At 37.5% G+C, this 14427-nt stretch overlaps 1 protein-coding gene across 8 annotated transcripts in view; it reads left to right on the top strand.

Moving 5' to 3' along the window:
- Nucleotides 1-14427, top strand: part of LOC140844947 (uncharacterized) — a 205728-nt gene that overhangs the window by 5196 nt on the left and 186105 nt on the right. For 7 of the 8 annotated variants that reach the window (XR_012123727.1, XR_012123710.1, XR_012123752.1 and 4 more), the window contains exon 2: nt 105-198. The gene's annotated coding sequence lies outside the window, so the exon portion shown is untranslated. The remainder of the gene's footprint in view (nt 1-104; nt 199-14427) is intronic. The other variant, XR_012123777.1, reaches the window with a different exon arrangement.

The raw sequence follows: 14427 nt of genomic DNA, 5'->3' as shown, positions 1-14427 counted from the left end.
AGCTCCCCACGGCTGGGCAGTGCCCTCCATCTGGGGGTGGAGTTTGCAAGAGCAGGACTGTTGCCTGGAGATTCCATGATGTCACAGTGGTGCCTTTTTCCTAGAGACAGAATGTGTATGCTGAGAGGAACAGCTGTGATTCTGGTGAGGTGGACACTGAACTTGACAGCATCAGGTAAAATGGAATCCAGACCCAAGGTACTGTGTGTTTCTTTTTATTTTGGTGTCAGTACTAAACAGTTCCATGAGCAACATTATGGTTTTTAGACTACCCCCATTACCAAGTCCCGACCACATAGCCCGTAAGAGTCAATGTCCATCGGCCCAGGAATATGCTGTAGAAGCGCTACTGATCTTCACTGTGTTATACTGCCTTGCCCATGCCTGCCGCCTGCCCACATTATGTGTGCTACTCGTAATGCCCCATTATCCCTCTCTTCCCTCCCTTCCAACCCATCCTCCTCAGACACATTCCCTTTTGTAACTGTGAGTCTATTCTTGGGTTTGGTGAGGCTAGTACTGTCTTGTTCCTACACTCTTTTTCTTTTTTCTGATACTTCACAGGTGAGTGAAATCATTTGACACTTTTCTTTCTCTATGTGGCTTATTTCACTGACCATAATACCCTCTAGCTGCATCCATGTTGTTGTAAGTGGTAGCATTTGTTTTCTTCATATGGCTGAATAATATTCCACTGTACATCTTCTGATGGACACTTACCTTGGCTTTTGTGAACGTAGGGGTGCACGTCTTTTTTAAACTGGGCTGCTGCATTCTTTCTTTCTTTATGTATGTATGTGTGAATATATGTATTTATTCATTCATTCATTTGTTACCTATATCTATCTATCTATCTATCTATCTATCTATCTATCTATCTACCTACCTATCATCTACCTATCTATCTGTCTATCTATCTTTCTGTCATTAATATACAATTAGATGAGTAAGATGCAGAGAAAGACAAGTATCAAATGTTTTCACCAACCTCTGGAGGAGAACCAAGATAACCTAAATGAACAAAACAGCCCCAGATTCACAGAATCCAAGAATAGACTAACAGTTTCCAAAGGGAAAGGTACTAGGATGGATAGTTGGGAATGGAGGGTAAGGGGAGAGGGAAAGAAAGCATACATTATGATTAGCATGTATAATTTGGGAGGGCTGTACAACGCAGAGAAGACAAGTAGTTATTCTACAGTGTCTTACTATGCTCATGGACAGTGAATGCAATGGGGTATCTGGGGGCATCTTCGTGATGAGGGAGTCTAGTAAACATAATGTTACTCATGTAATTGTATATTAATGACAGAATGATAGATAGAAGATAGATAGATAGATAGATAGATAAACGAATGAGTGAATGCATGAATAAATAAATACAGAAGAAAGAAAGAAAGAAAGAAAGAAAGAGAAGAGAAAGAGAAAGAAAGCACCAGCCCACTTTAAAAAATATGTGCACCCCTATGTTTATCACTGCACTATTCACAATAACCTATCTACAATTATATGAGCTACATTATGGTTACTACACGCCCCAGATCAAGTCTGCCCCACATACTGCATTACAGTCACTGTCCATCAGCGTAGCAAGATGCTATAGAATCACTACTTGTACTCTGTACTATACTGACTTCCCCGTGGACCTCCCCACACATTATGTGAGCTAATCGTAATGCCCCCTGTATACTCTTCTCGTTCCTTTCCCAACCAGCCTTCCTAGTCCCTTACCCTTTGGTAAATTGGTGATGGGGGGAGTCTAGTAAACATAATGTTACTCAGAAATCATTTCCGCACAGGGCTCCAAGCAGACACAGCCAACCAGTAGGCAAGACCTAGTTCTAGTTCCTATCCTACGTGGTAAGCTTTACTTTGTTCTCTGTCCAGCCACTTACCGAACTGTAATTTCTCAATCTTTTGTTGCTTATTTTCATTTCAGAAAATATGTACTACTTTCATGTTACATTTTCAATTCAGGTTGTTGGTAAGATTTTGTGTATTTTAAGTATTCACAAAGAGACCCATTATCTAAGAATCAAATACCAACCATAAAGAGATACCTTTAGAAAAGTTTCCCTTGAGTTCCTGAATCCATCCATTCAATTCTCACAAAAATGACAGCCCTGCTTCATCATCTGAAGTTGTAGCCTTTTCAGAAATTTCTTGTAAACATGGAATTTGTCTTGAAGAATCTCTTGAACCATATTGAGCATGTGTTCAAGAATGAAGACTCGGCTATCTTGGTAATCTTCAGACATCAAAAAACAAAACCAGAGAAACTATAGTTGATTATGTTGTCACTCAAGAGTTCCTGTTCAGGTATTCCCTTTGCTCCACTTTCTCCTGATCTCAAACCTGATTTGGAATCCTGCCCCACCTATAGATTCTGATCATCCTGTCATCTGATATCACTGATTGGTCATGTTTTCTGCAGTAATTTTCTGCCAGGTTTCTTCCCAGTTGATATTTACACCCACAGACTTTTCCCCTACACTGCCAGCTACTTCCATGACTTTGGTTGCCTTCTTATTGAATCTCTCCAATCCTTAAGCAGAATGGGCTTGGAAACACATGCATTCTGTTTAAAGAAAATAGATTGTGGTGCTGGATCAAATCCAGAAAGTCAGTAATAGTTGAAATTAAGAATCACATAATTCTATATCCCTAACAGCAAAAATGTGGACTTCACTGACCCTGAGTGGGAGGGAGGTCTAATTTTATAATAACTAATTCTAATCTGGAATGAATCAGGATGAGCCATTCAAAGTAAAGATCCAATTGCCTAATCTTCCTAACTGACTTCTCCCTTCTAGATCTATGAGGGGCATAGCTATTAAAAGTAGCTACCCCATGTTAAAAGATAGCCATTCCCTATTAAGGAACTCCACAGTCATTTGGATATAGGAAAGGCTGGCCTTGCAGCTATGATTGCAGTTAACATTTGAAATGGACTCAACTGTCATGTCCAGAAGATAACAACATCCTGGCGTCATCATTTTGCTTCCTAACTCTGTGACTTTCAGCAAGTTTTTGCATATCTCTTTGCCTCAGTTTCCTCACTGGCAATATAAAGGATAATAATAGTTCTCATCATCAGGACTGCTGTGGGGATTCAGTGAGATAACCTGTGTGATACACTTAGCACAATACTGGTGCACAGTGGGATTCAATAAAAGTTGGCTATTACTAGTAGCAAAAGTTAGTAGAGTTGAAGAACTTTCTTAAAACAGATCAATGGGTGCCAGATCTTCAGGCAGAATATCCTGATCTTGCAGGGACATGTATTTGATTTAACTCTGAAAGCGAAACAGCTGTTCAATAGCTGTCTGTGACACTGGAGGAATGGGATTAGTTATTCCTAACTAGATATTTCCTCATCTAAGAAAAAAAGCAGAAATACTAGAAACAAGTAATTCAAAATCATGAATGGTATAACATACTGAGTTAGCATTTGGGAAATGATACGTGTGTCACCCAAGGATAAGATTTTGCCTCTTCCTCCAGTATTATTGCAAAGGAAGGAAATGCCCACTTGACTGTTTACTATATACCTTGTTCCCATGTTTTATTCATGTTTTGTCTGTGATCAGTACTCCAAACTCAAATCCTTTCTTGTTATTCAGTTAGGAGAGAATTGTGTGTTCATGCTGAATAAAATGGAAAAAATAGGGTCAATGACTGTTGTACATGGGGATCTTTTTTGGAGCTCTCCAGTATGCTTTGCATAGTTTTAATAATAGTGTCACAAATGATTCTTCATGCTTAGCTTCTGTTCTCTGTGACATTTGTATTCATGTCTCCTCTGTTGGATAGTTGATCACCCCCCATATCCTGTTTAGATGGTTAGCATGTCCTTTCTCAATCTGCTGTCCTGGTGTGGTGTGCAGTAGCATAGATGTTGGAGACACAAACCTGGGTCCAATGTCTAGTTCTAACTTTTCAGGCTGTGTGATTTTCAGCAAATAGCTTAACTCTTTGAAGCATCAGTTTCCAATACGTAAGGAAAAGTGGAGGTGCTTTCTATATTTCACTAAATTGTTTTAGGAAATTAGATATCATACATATATATATAATTTAATATAGAAATAATTGTTGCCTAATAACTGTTAATTTCCAACCTCTCTTTCTTACACTTAAACATCATTCTCCTGGTCTCTGACTGTACTTGTAGAGCCTCGATAATCCCAGAGAATCCTTCTTGCCATCCCTGGTAGATGAGCTAGATATAATAAAAAGAAAGAAAGAAAGAGAGAGAGAGAGAGAGAGAGAGAGAGAGAGAGAGAGAGAGAGAGAGAGAGAGAGAGAGAGAAGAGGAGGGGAGGGGAGGGGAGGGACGGGAGGGGACGGGAGGAGAGGAAAGGAGAGGAGAGGAGAGGGAGAGAGAGAGAGAGAGAGAGAGAGAAAGAAAGAAAGAGAAAGAAGGAAGGAAGAAAGAAAGAAAGAAAGAAGAGAGGAAGAAAGAAAGAAAGAAAAAGAGAGAGAGAAAGAAAGAAAAAAGAAAGAAAGGAAGGAAGGAAGGAAGAAAGAAAAAAGGAACGAAGGAAGGAAAGAAGGAAGGAAGGAAGGAAAAGAGAGAGAGAGAGAAAGAAAGAAAGAAAAAAGAAAGGAAGGAAGGAAGGAAGGAAGAAAGAAAGAAAAAGAAAGAAAAAGAAAAAGAGAGAGAGAAAGAAAGAAAGAAAGAGAAAGAGAAGGGAGGAAGGAAGGGAGGAAGGGAGGGCAACAACTAATGAACCCCATTCATTCCTTTCCTCTAGCTAATTTTGGATGCCATAATTTATATGACATTATATAAGAGATGACTGATTCCTAGAATCCCATGCTGACTTCCATTTAAAAAACATATGCAACTGTGTCATGTGTAGGGTCTTAATTTAAAAGAAAGGACCGTTATGGCCCTGCTGTCCAGTCACAAAGCAGCTGGGGACCAAGGCTCACACACACAGAAGATGATGGAAGAACTTAACAGAGCACCAAACAAATAAGGGCAAGTTACCTAATACAAATCAAACTGTACATAAGTGCTTGAAGGTATTTAGACCCCGAGAGATTAGCATTGATTCAGTGACTTTTACTGAGCAGTTTTTATGTATCTGGCAGTGTGCTTGGAACAGGAGATTAAAAATAATGAATACTACATAGTCCATGCTCTCATGAAGCTCCCCGACTGTTGAGAGAGGCAAGCACATAACCAAATAAACACAGGGCATACTCAGCAGCACTTCTACAGTGCACAAAAAAAATGGTCTCCGAGTTGTTGTCAGAGGGGCAGTAGGACCTGGTTAGGCCAGGGACAGCAAACTCAAACTCCTAGAGCAGTGAGGGGCATGATGTAAAGGAAAGAAACTTTCTTTAAAAAACAAAAGAAAATGCCATTCAGTACAACACACTTACTGCTCTTGGCACTTTACTTCTATTAACTCATTAAAATTTTCACTATTCTTTTTCTCCTTACTCTTATTATCATCTCTATTTTACTGTTGAGGAGACCAACCCGTAAAGAAATTGAGCAACTAGTCTAAGGTCATGTCACCTGAAGTAGCATCGTCAGGACACAAACCTAGGCAATCTGGCTGGGTCTGTGCCCCCAGCATATACCACACCTCTTGTTTTTATATTAAAAAAAAGCAGTTGTACAATACTCAGCCTCAGTGTTCAAGAAAGAATAGGAACTGATGGAGACTAACCAATTGTCATTTTCAGAAATGATACCTTGCTAATCCTCTCTTCTTCCCCCTTAAGGAGCCAGAAATCAAACTTTTCTCTCTCCTATTAAGTATCCAAAGTTTTAAATTGAAATATGAATCCCTCTATGGATCAAACAAAACATGATCACAAACTGCAACAAGCTCCTGTGCCACCAGGCTGAGATCTCTGGATTAGGCAGACAAAGAAGGTAGCAGGGGGAATTACATGCAAAGGTTACACAGAAGCATGAAGGAGGCCATGAGTAATACGAGTGCTTAGAAAAGAACAGAAAGAGCAGGTGAGCCTGGCAAGGCCTTGGTAGTAAGGATTTTACCCAGTTTGCAAAGGGAAGCTACTGAAGAACTTTGTCGCTGTGGCACTGTTCGAGGTGGATTAATCATGGAAAGTGAGTAATCATGTAAGATTAATCTATTTAACCTATTCTTATAACTTCTACCCCCTTCTTGCCTCCTGACACAAATGTGCAGAACTGACTTCTCCTTTCTTTGGGCTTCTGCTGTGGGTTTATATTGGCTCATGTAACACTTGGGCACACCTCTTTCCTGATAGGTCTGTCCTTTAGTAGTATAAGGCACTAGTGTAAAACACCTCTAGGAAAAGGAGTATCTTATTATTGCCTGCATTTCTAGAGTATTAGACAGTGTTGGATGGGTAATAGACATGAGAATGTTTGTTGAATGAATGAATAAGTGAATGAATAGATGCACAAGTATTTTCAGAGGTTATGAAGGTTTGAGCTGGCTTTTGAACACAGGAAAGCCTCTGAGTATATCATCTCTTTTAGATATTTTGTCTGTTGTTCTGAGAGGATGCTGTTATTTTACGCTACCTTTTGGGTTAGAACCGTTCATTTTTTAATCTTTTTCAATATATCAACAAATCCAATAAAACAATCTTTTTCAAAGTTTCCTGTGTGAGACAGCTATTGCTGTACCACAAAACACCCCGATAGTCAATGCTAGAAGCAACAACCACTTGTTATTGCTCATGAGTCAGCGTGTGGTTCTATTGATTTCAGCTGGATTCAGCTGGTCTCAACTAGACTCATTCATGTACCTGTGGTCTGTTAGGACTCCGTCTACCTCAGTGCCAGATCCTCCTGACTGCACTGGTTTTGTGTTCTCACCATGTTCATAGTTCTTTTGCAAAACATGTGAATGACAGATTAGGACTACCATCTCAGTGACTATTATTTCCACAGGAGGTGGATCATTCATTCATTCATTTTAAGTAGTTCAAGACTAACTCTGTGCTAGACATTGTGCATGATATTAGGAATAGAGAACTGACTAAGATAAAGTCTCTGACCTAGAGAAGCCAGACTCTAGTGGGGGAGACAAATATGCAATAGAAAAATTATAGTCCCAGAATGTAGCAATAGCAATGTAACAATAGAAGAGTTATGAGGTGCAGAGGAGGGAGTGATTTCCTATGTGGGGTAGGGAGTTGGTGGCAGAGCCAGGTAAGAAAGGGCTTCTTGGAAGAACAGATGAATGAACTGTTATTGTGATCTGCCACTATTTTGTAGTTGCATCTAGCTACCTCTGGCCAGGATTACTGAGGTTTGCTGCCATGTGATATTCAATTAAGGTGTTGACCTTTGATAGGTATAATGTTAATTTGTCATTTGAATTGTGAAATGATAACCCAGCATGCTTCCTCGCTAGCCTGTAGTTCGTACCTGGCAGGACAGGGCCACACTTGAGTGCAGGCCCTGGACCTAGATTGCTTGGGTTTGAACCTCAGCTCCACTCTTTAGTAATTGTGCCTCAGTTTTCTCTTTTGTAAAATGGGGATGACAGTGTGAAAACTGAAAGCATTCATATCTCTAAGGGTAGGGCCTAGCACATAGTAAGTGCTCATTAATTGTTACTTATTTTTGAGGATTTAGGTTTTTCTCCCAGACTTTTTCTCTTTCTCACTTATAAAGAGGAGATAAAAATTAACCCACTTTGGTTGGGTTGTTGTGAATATTTAATGAAATTAAATATAAGGACATCAGTTTCAACAGTGTCTAGTACACTGTTAAGTATACATTATTGTTATACTATTTATATCATGTTTATTCAAAAAATTGAAGACACCTATTCTTAGTTTCTAGAGGTTCAAAAGCATTTACTTAATATATACATAGTCTTCTTTTTCACTAAGCAGAGGCCATAATTTACTTATTTATTTCCCTTGAGAAGCATGGTAGGATTGTGGCTGGGCCAAGATTTCCTGAGAAAAACTTCGAAGTGGTATTTAAGTGTAGAGGGTTTTACGTGGTCCTATGTTGTAGTGTGCTAGGAAAGCAAGTCCTGGTACGCCTCTTCCTGCAAACTGGCACACACACCCTCGCTCATGGCAAGGGCACATCGCGTGACAGCTCCCACTGCATCTTCTTGTACCATCTGCTATTTGATTATGCAGAGAAGTAGCTGATCTTCAGATTGGTAGTGTTTACTGTCTCCAACAGGTATTAGCAATTGCTTAGAAAGATGCTAACAAAAGTAATCAATAGGTAAACAAAGATGAACCACTGAAAATAATATAATGAGATGGTAGACATCAGCTCAAATACACTGTGGTTGCATAATTATAGAATTTTCTGGACAAATTTAAAATTAGTTAAATAAAGGTAGAGTTTATTCAAGGAATATCTGGCATAGAGTGAAAACTGTATAACTCTTAAATGAATGGATGAAAATGAAAATTTTATGAAAATGCTTGTAACATTGATTGCATGCTGTCTGTCAGAGCAAACACTTTAAAAGCTATGCTTTGATTATTCTAAAAATGAAGAGATTTTTCAGTACTGTGGAATATCTGTCAGAGTTGTTTCTCTAAATACTTAATGAATTTTATAATATTGTGGTGACCTGTGGAATTTGTAATTTAAAGACCACAGATACGGAACAAAGGGGAGCAGGAATCATATTCCTGAATTAAGACAGCAGTCTAAGCATTAAGCATTCAAGATCTTAAGAGAATTGAAATGCCAATCTATGGCAAAGCCTTGCAGGATCATTTGTCACTGTGTTTGATTATGCTCTAAGGCTTTACTGGATTCTGAGGTGTTGCAGTGGAAAGAGTACTGGACCTGGAGTCGAATGAACCTCGATTTGTGGCCAGCAAGCATCAGGGATGCCCTGCACTTAGACTACACTATGTGGGGCCCTTAAAGGAGTCATACTCACTGATGGTCCTGCATAGATTCAAATCCTTGCTCTGCGACTTACTAGCTGTGTGACATGAACCAGGTTAATTAAGCTTTTGGAGTTGAGGTTCTTTCCTCTGCTGTTAGGTTGAGCACTAAATTGGATAACAGTGTAGTATGTATAATATCTAGCATAGTGTCTTGCCATGTTCAGTGGTTTTCCCATATTACCACTGTTAATTAACCACAGGAAGGTACTGACTCAGGATCTGTATTAGACATTTTTGCATCTGTATATTTTGCCTCATCTAAGAGGTAGCTTTACATAGAGCCACACTTAACACAAAGACTCTGGGCTAAGACCTTCTGGGGTCAAATTCTGGTTCAGCCACATAACTAACTATGGTACTTGGTTGAGTTAAATAGCCTTTTCTTACTTCAGCTTTCCCTTCTATAAAATGTGGGTAGCAATAGTATCTACCTCATTGGGGTGTTATGGGGATTAAGTGAATTAACATTCATAACATACTTGGAGAAGTCTCTGATGTACATTTAACACAGCATAGGTATCTGTTAAAATAAAATCTGATGGAAATTCAGAGATCTGTAGACTACTAAAAGAAATGGTGAATTACCGTGTGGGGACTGCTTTTTCCTGACAAACAAGCTGCTTCAATTAGTATGCATGATATCTTGACCCATCATCAGGACATGGAATTTAAATTATTTTGTCTGTTTTTTGATGGACATTCACATTGTATCAAAGAATATGCTGGGTAGAATTATGGTTTCAGTCTGTGAACATAAGACAAAAATAAAACTAAATAAGCGCATTAATTTTTTTGAGTTGAGATACAGAGGATTGAATTGATCACACTCCTCAGTATCATTATTGGTCTTTGCAAGGGTCCTCTCTTGAATGTATGTATATACATATGAATGTATGTGCATACATTTGAATGTTTATATATATATATATGTATTAATCTATTTATGCCTATACTTATTTTTTTAATTTTCTGAATTTTTTATTTTATCAAATATACATCACAGTGGTTCAACTGTCCCCCTCCCTCTCCTCTCCTCTGCTGCCAACTCTCCTCCCCATTGGTAACCACAAGTCACTTCTCAGTGTCTGTGAGTCTAATACTGTTTTGTTCCTTCTGCTTTGCTTTGTTTTTATATTCCACAGATAAGTGAAATCATATTGTATTTGTATTTGTCGACCTGGCTTATTTTACTGAGCATATGGATCCCTCTGGATCCATCTATGTTGTGGCAAATGGCAGATTTTTTCTTTTTATGGCTGACTAATATTCCATTGTGTATATATACCACCTCTTCTTTTTCCATTCATCTATTGATGGACCCTTAGGTTGCTTCCATATCTTGGCTATTGTAAACAGTGAAGCAATAAACATAGGGGTGCATATATATTTTTGAATCAGCGATTTTGTTTCCTTTGGGTAAATTCAAAGAAGTGGAATTACTGGGTCAAATGGTATTTCTATTTTCAGTTTTTTGAGGAACCTCGATACTGCTTTCCACAGTGGTTGCACCAATATTCAGTCCCACCAACAGTGTAGGTGGTTCCCATTTCTCCGCATCCTCGCCAGCATGTATTATTTCTTGTCTTTTGGATAGTGGCCATTCTAACTGGTGTGAAGTGATATCTCATTGTGATTTTAATTTGCATTTCCTGATAATTAGCGATGTGGAGCATCTTTTCATGTGCCTGTTGGCCATCTGAATTTCTTCTTGGAGAAGTGTGTGTTCATATCCTGTGACCATTTTTACATCGGGTTATTTCCTTTTTGGGTGTTGAGGCATGTGAGTTCTTTATATATTTTGGATGTTAACCCCTTATCGAATATGTCATTTGCAAATATATTCTCTTATACCGTAGGATGCCTTTTTGTTCTGCAAATGGTGTCATTTGCTGTACAGAAGCTTCTGAGTTTGGTGTAGTCCCACTTGTTTATTTTTTATTTTGTTTCCCTTGATTGAGGAGATGTGTTAAAAGAAAAGTTGTTCATGTTTATATTCAAGAGATTGCTGCCTATGTTTTTGTCAAAGAGTTTTATGGTTTCACGACTTACATTCAGGTCTTTGATCCATTTGGTGTTTACTTTTGTGTATGGAGTTAGACAATAATCCAGTTTCATTCTCTTACATGTAGCTGTCCAGTTTTGTTGTCGAAGAGCCTGTCTTTTCTCCATTGCATATTCATGGCTCCTTTATCATATATTAATTGACCACTGATGCATGGGTTTATATCTTGGCTCTCTATTCTGTTCCATTGATCTATTCTGTTCTTGTGCCAGTGCCAAATTGTTTTGTTTACCATAGCTTTGTAGTAGAGCTTGAAGTCAGGAAGCATAATACCCCCAGCTTCATTCTCCCTTCTCAGGACTGCTTTGGGTATTCAGGGTCTCTTGTGGGCCTTAGGAGTTTTAGAACTATTTTTTCTAGTTCATTGAAGAATACTGTTGGTATTTTGATAGGAATTGCATTAAGTCTGTAAATTGCTTTGGTCAGGATGGCCATTTTGACAATATTAATTCTTCCTGTGGAAAGCATGGGATGTATTTCCATTTTGGAGTGTCTTCTTTAATTTCTTTCTTGAGTGTCTTGTAGTTTTCAGGGTATAGGTCTTTCACCTCCTTGGTTAGGTTTATTCCTAGGTATTTTATTCTTTTTGATGCAATTGTGAATGGAATTGTTTTCCTGACTTCTCTTTCTGCTAGTTCAATATTAGTATACAAGAATGCCACAGATTTCTGTGTATTAACATTGTATCCTGCAACTTTGCTGAATTCAGTTATTAGATCTAGTAGTTTTGGGGTGGATTCTTTAGGGTTTTCTATGTAGTATATCATGTCATCTGCAAATAGTGAGTCTCACTTCATCCTTACCAGTGTGGATGCCTTTTAGCTGTTTGTGTTGTCTGATTGGTGTGGCTAGGACCTCCAGTACTATGTTGAATAAAAGTGGTGAGAGTAGGCATCCTTGTCTTGTTCCCAATCTTAAAGGAAAAGCTTTTAGCTTTTCACTGTTATGATGTTGGCTGTGGGTTTTTCGTATATGGCCTTTATTATGTTGTGGTATGTACCCTCTATACACATTTTGGTTGAAAGGTTTTATCATGAATGGATGTTGAATTTTGTCAAATGCTTTTTCAGCATCTATTGAGATGATCATGTGTTTTATATCCTTCTTTTCATTAATATGTTGTGTGATATTGATGAATTTAAAAATATTATGCCATCCTTGTATCCCTGGAATAAATCCCCTGGTCATGATGGGTGATTTTTTAATGTATTTTTGGATTCTGTTTTCTAATATTCTGTTGAGGATTTTTGCATCTATGTTCATTAGGGATATTGGTCTGTAATTTTTTTTGTGCTGTCTTTGGTTTTACTATTAGAGTGACACTGGCCTCATAGAATAAGTTTGGAAGTATTCCCTCTTCTACTTTTTGGAAAAACTTTAAGAAGAATGGGTACTAGCTCTTCTTTAAATGTATGGTAGAATTTGGCTGTGAAGCCATCTGTACCTGGAGGTTTGTGTCTGGAGAATTTTTTGATTAACACTTCAATTTCATTGCTGGTTGTTGGTTTGTTCAGATTTTCTATTTCTTCCCAGGTCAGTCTTGGAAGTTTGTATTTTTCTAGAAAGTCAATTTGTTCTAGGTTGTCCAATTTATTGGCCTATATTTTGTCATAGTATTCTATAATAATTCTTTGTATTTCTGCATTATCTGTTGTGATTATTCCTTCTTCATTTCTGACTCTGTTTATGTGTGTACACTGTATTTTATTCTTGATAAGTCTGGCTGTGCATTTATCTATTTTGTTTTATTTTCTCAGAGAACCAGCTCCTGCTTTCATCGACTTACTTCTATTGTTTTATTCTTTATTTTATTTATTTCTGCTCTGATCTTTATTATGTCCCTCCTTCTGCTGACATCGAGCCTCATTTGTTATTCTTTTTCTGGCTTCTTTAATTATGATTTTAGACTGATTGTTTGGGATTGTTCCTGTTTCTTGAGGTAAGCCTGTATTGCTATGTACTTCCCTTTTGGAACTGCCTTTGCTGCATCACACAGATTTTGGGCTGTTGTGTTTTGTTTTTATTTGTCTCCATGTATTGTTTGATTCCTGTTTTAATTTTTTCACTGATCCATTGACTATTTAAAAGCATGTTGTTTAGCCTCCATGTGTTTGTAGGTATTTTTGTTTTCTTTGTGTAATTTATTTCTAGTTTCATACCATTGTGGTCTGAGAAGATGCTCGATACAATTTCAATCTCTTTGAATTTATTGGGGCTCTTCCTGTAGCCTAGTATGTGATCTAGTCTGGAGAATTTCCCATGTGCACTTGAGAAAAATGTGTATCCTGCTGCTTTTGGATGGAGATTTCTGTAGATATCTGGTAAGTCCATTTGATCTAATGTTCAGTGCCTGTTTCGTTATTTTTTTTCTATCTGGTTGATCTGCTTATTGATGTGAGTGATGTTTTAAAGTTTCTTAAATTGAATGTGTTGCAATCTATTTCCTCCTTTAATTCTGTTAGTATTTCTTTTATATATTTAGGTGTTCCCATGTTGGGTGCATAGATATTTATAATGGTTATATACTCTTATTAAACTGATGTCTTTATCATTATGTAATATCCTTTTTCGTCTCTTGTTACTTTCCTTGCTTTGAAATCAGTTTTCTCTGATATAAGTACTGCTACTCCTTTTTTTTTTTTATCCCTGTTATTTGCATGTAATATCTTTTTCTATCCCTTCACTTTTAGTTTGTGTATGTCTTTGGGTCTGAAATGGGTTTCTTGTAGGCAGCATATAGTTAGGTCTTGTTTCCTTATCCATTCCGCCACTCTACGTCTTTTGATTGGTGCATTCAGTCCATTTACATTTAGGGTGATTATTGATAGATATATAATTATTGCCATTTTATTAATTTTCTTTTTTGTGTGTGTGTCTCCTCTCTGTTCCTTTCTTCCTCTCTTATATTCTTCTCTTGTTATTGATGTTTTCTTTTAGAGTTGTAATTGGATTTCTCTTTCTTTTTAAATTTATTTTTGTTTTTTGTGTATTGATTGTAATCTTTAGTTTTGTGACTACCAAAGGTTCAAGGATACCTTCTTGACTATATAATTGTCTATCTTAAATCACTGATTACTCTATTTCAAACACAATCTAAAGGTACTTTTTTTTTCATTTTTTCTTCTACTTCTACATTTTTTGTATTAAATGTCATAATCTGCACTTTTTTATATCTCTTGACTGGTTTTGTCTATAGTTGATTTTGCTTCTTTTTTTGTTTTAATTTCATACTTCTTTGGTAATTAGTTGGTCTACTACCTTTACAGTGGATTTATTTTCACTGGTGAAAGCTATTTAGCCTTAGGGTCATTTCCATCTACAGAAAATTCTTTAACATATAATTTAAGACTGGCTTAGCAGTGGTGAATTCCTGCAACTTTTGCTTATCTGGAAATTGCTTAATCCTTGCTTCAAATTTAAATGATAACCTTGATGAGTAGAGGATTCTTGTTTGGAGGTCCTTCTGTTTC

The sequence above is a fragment of the Manis javanica genome, chromosome 1 (assembly GCF_040802235.1).
Source record: "Manis javanica isolate MJ-LG chromosome 1, MJ_LKY, whole genome shotgun sequence".
Taxonomy (NCBI): Eukaryota; Metazoa; Chordata; class Mammalia; order Pholidota; family Manidae; genus Manis; species Manis javanica.
This window is presented reverse-complemented; position numbering and strand designations above follow the sequence as displayed.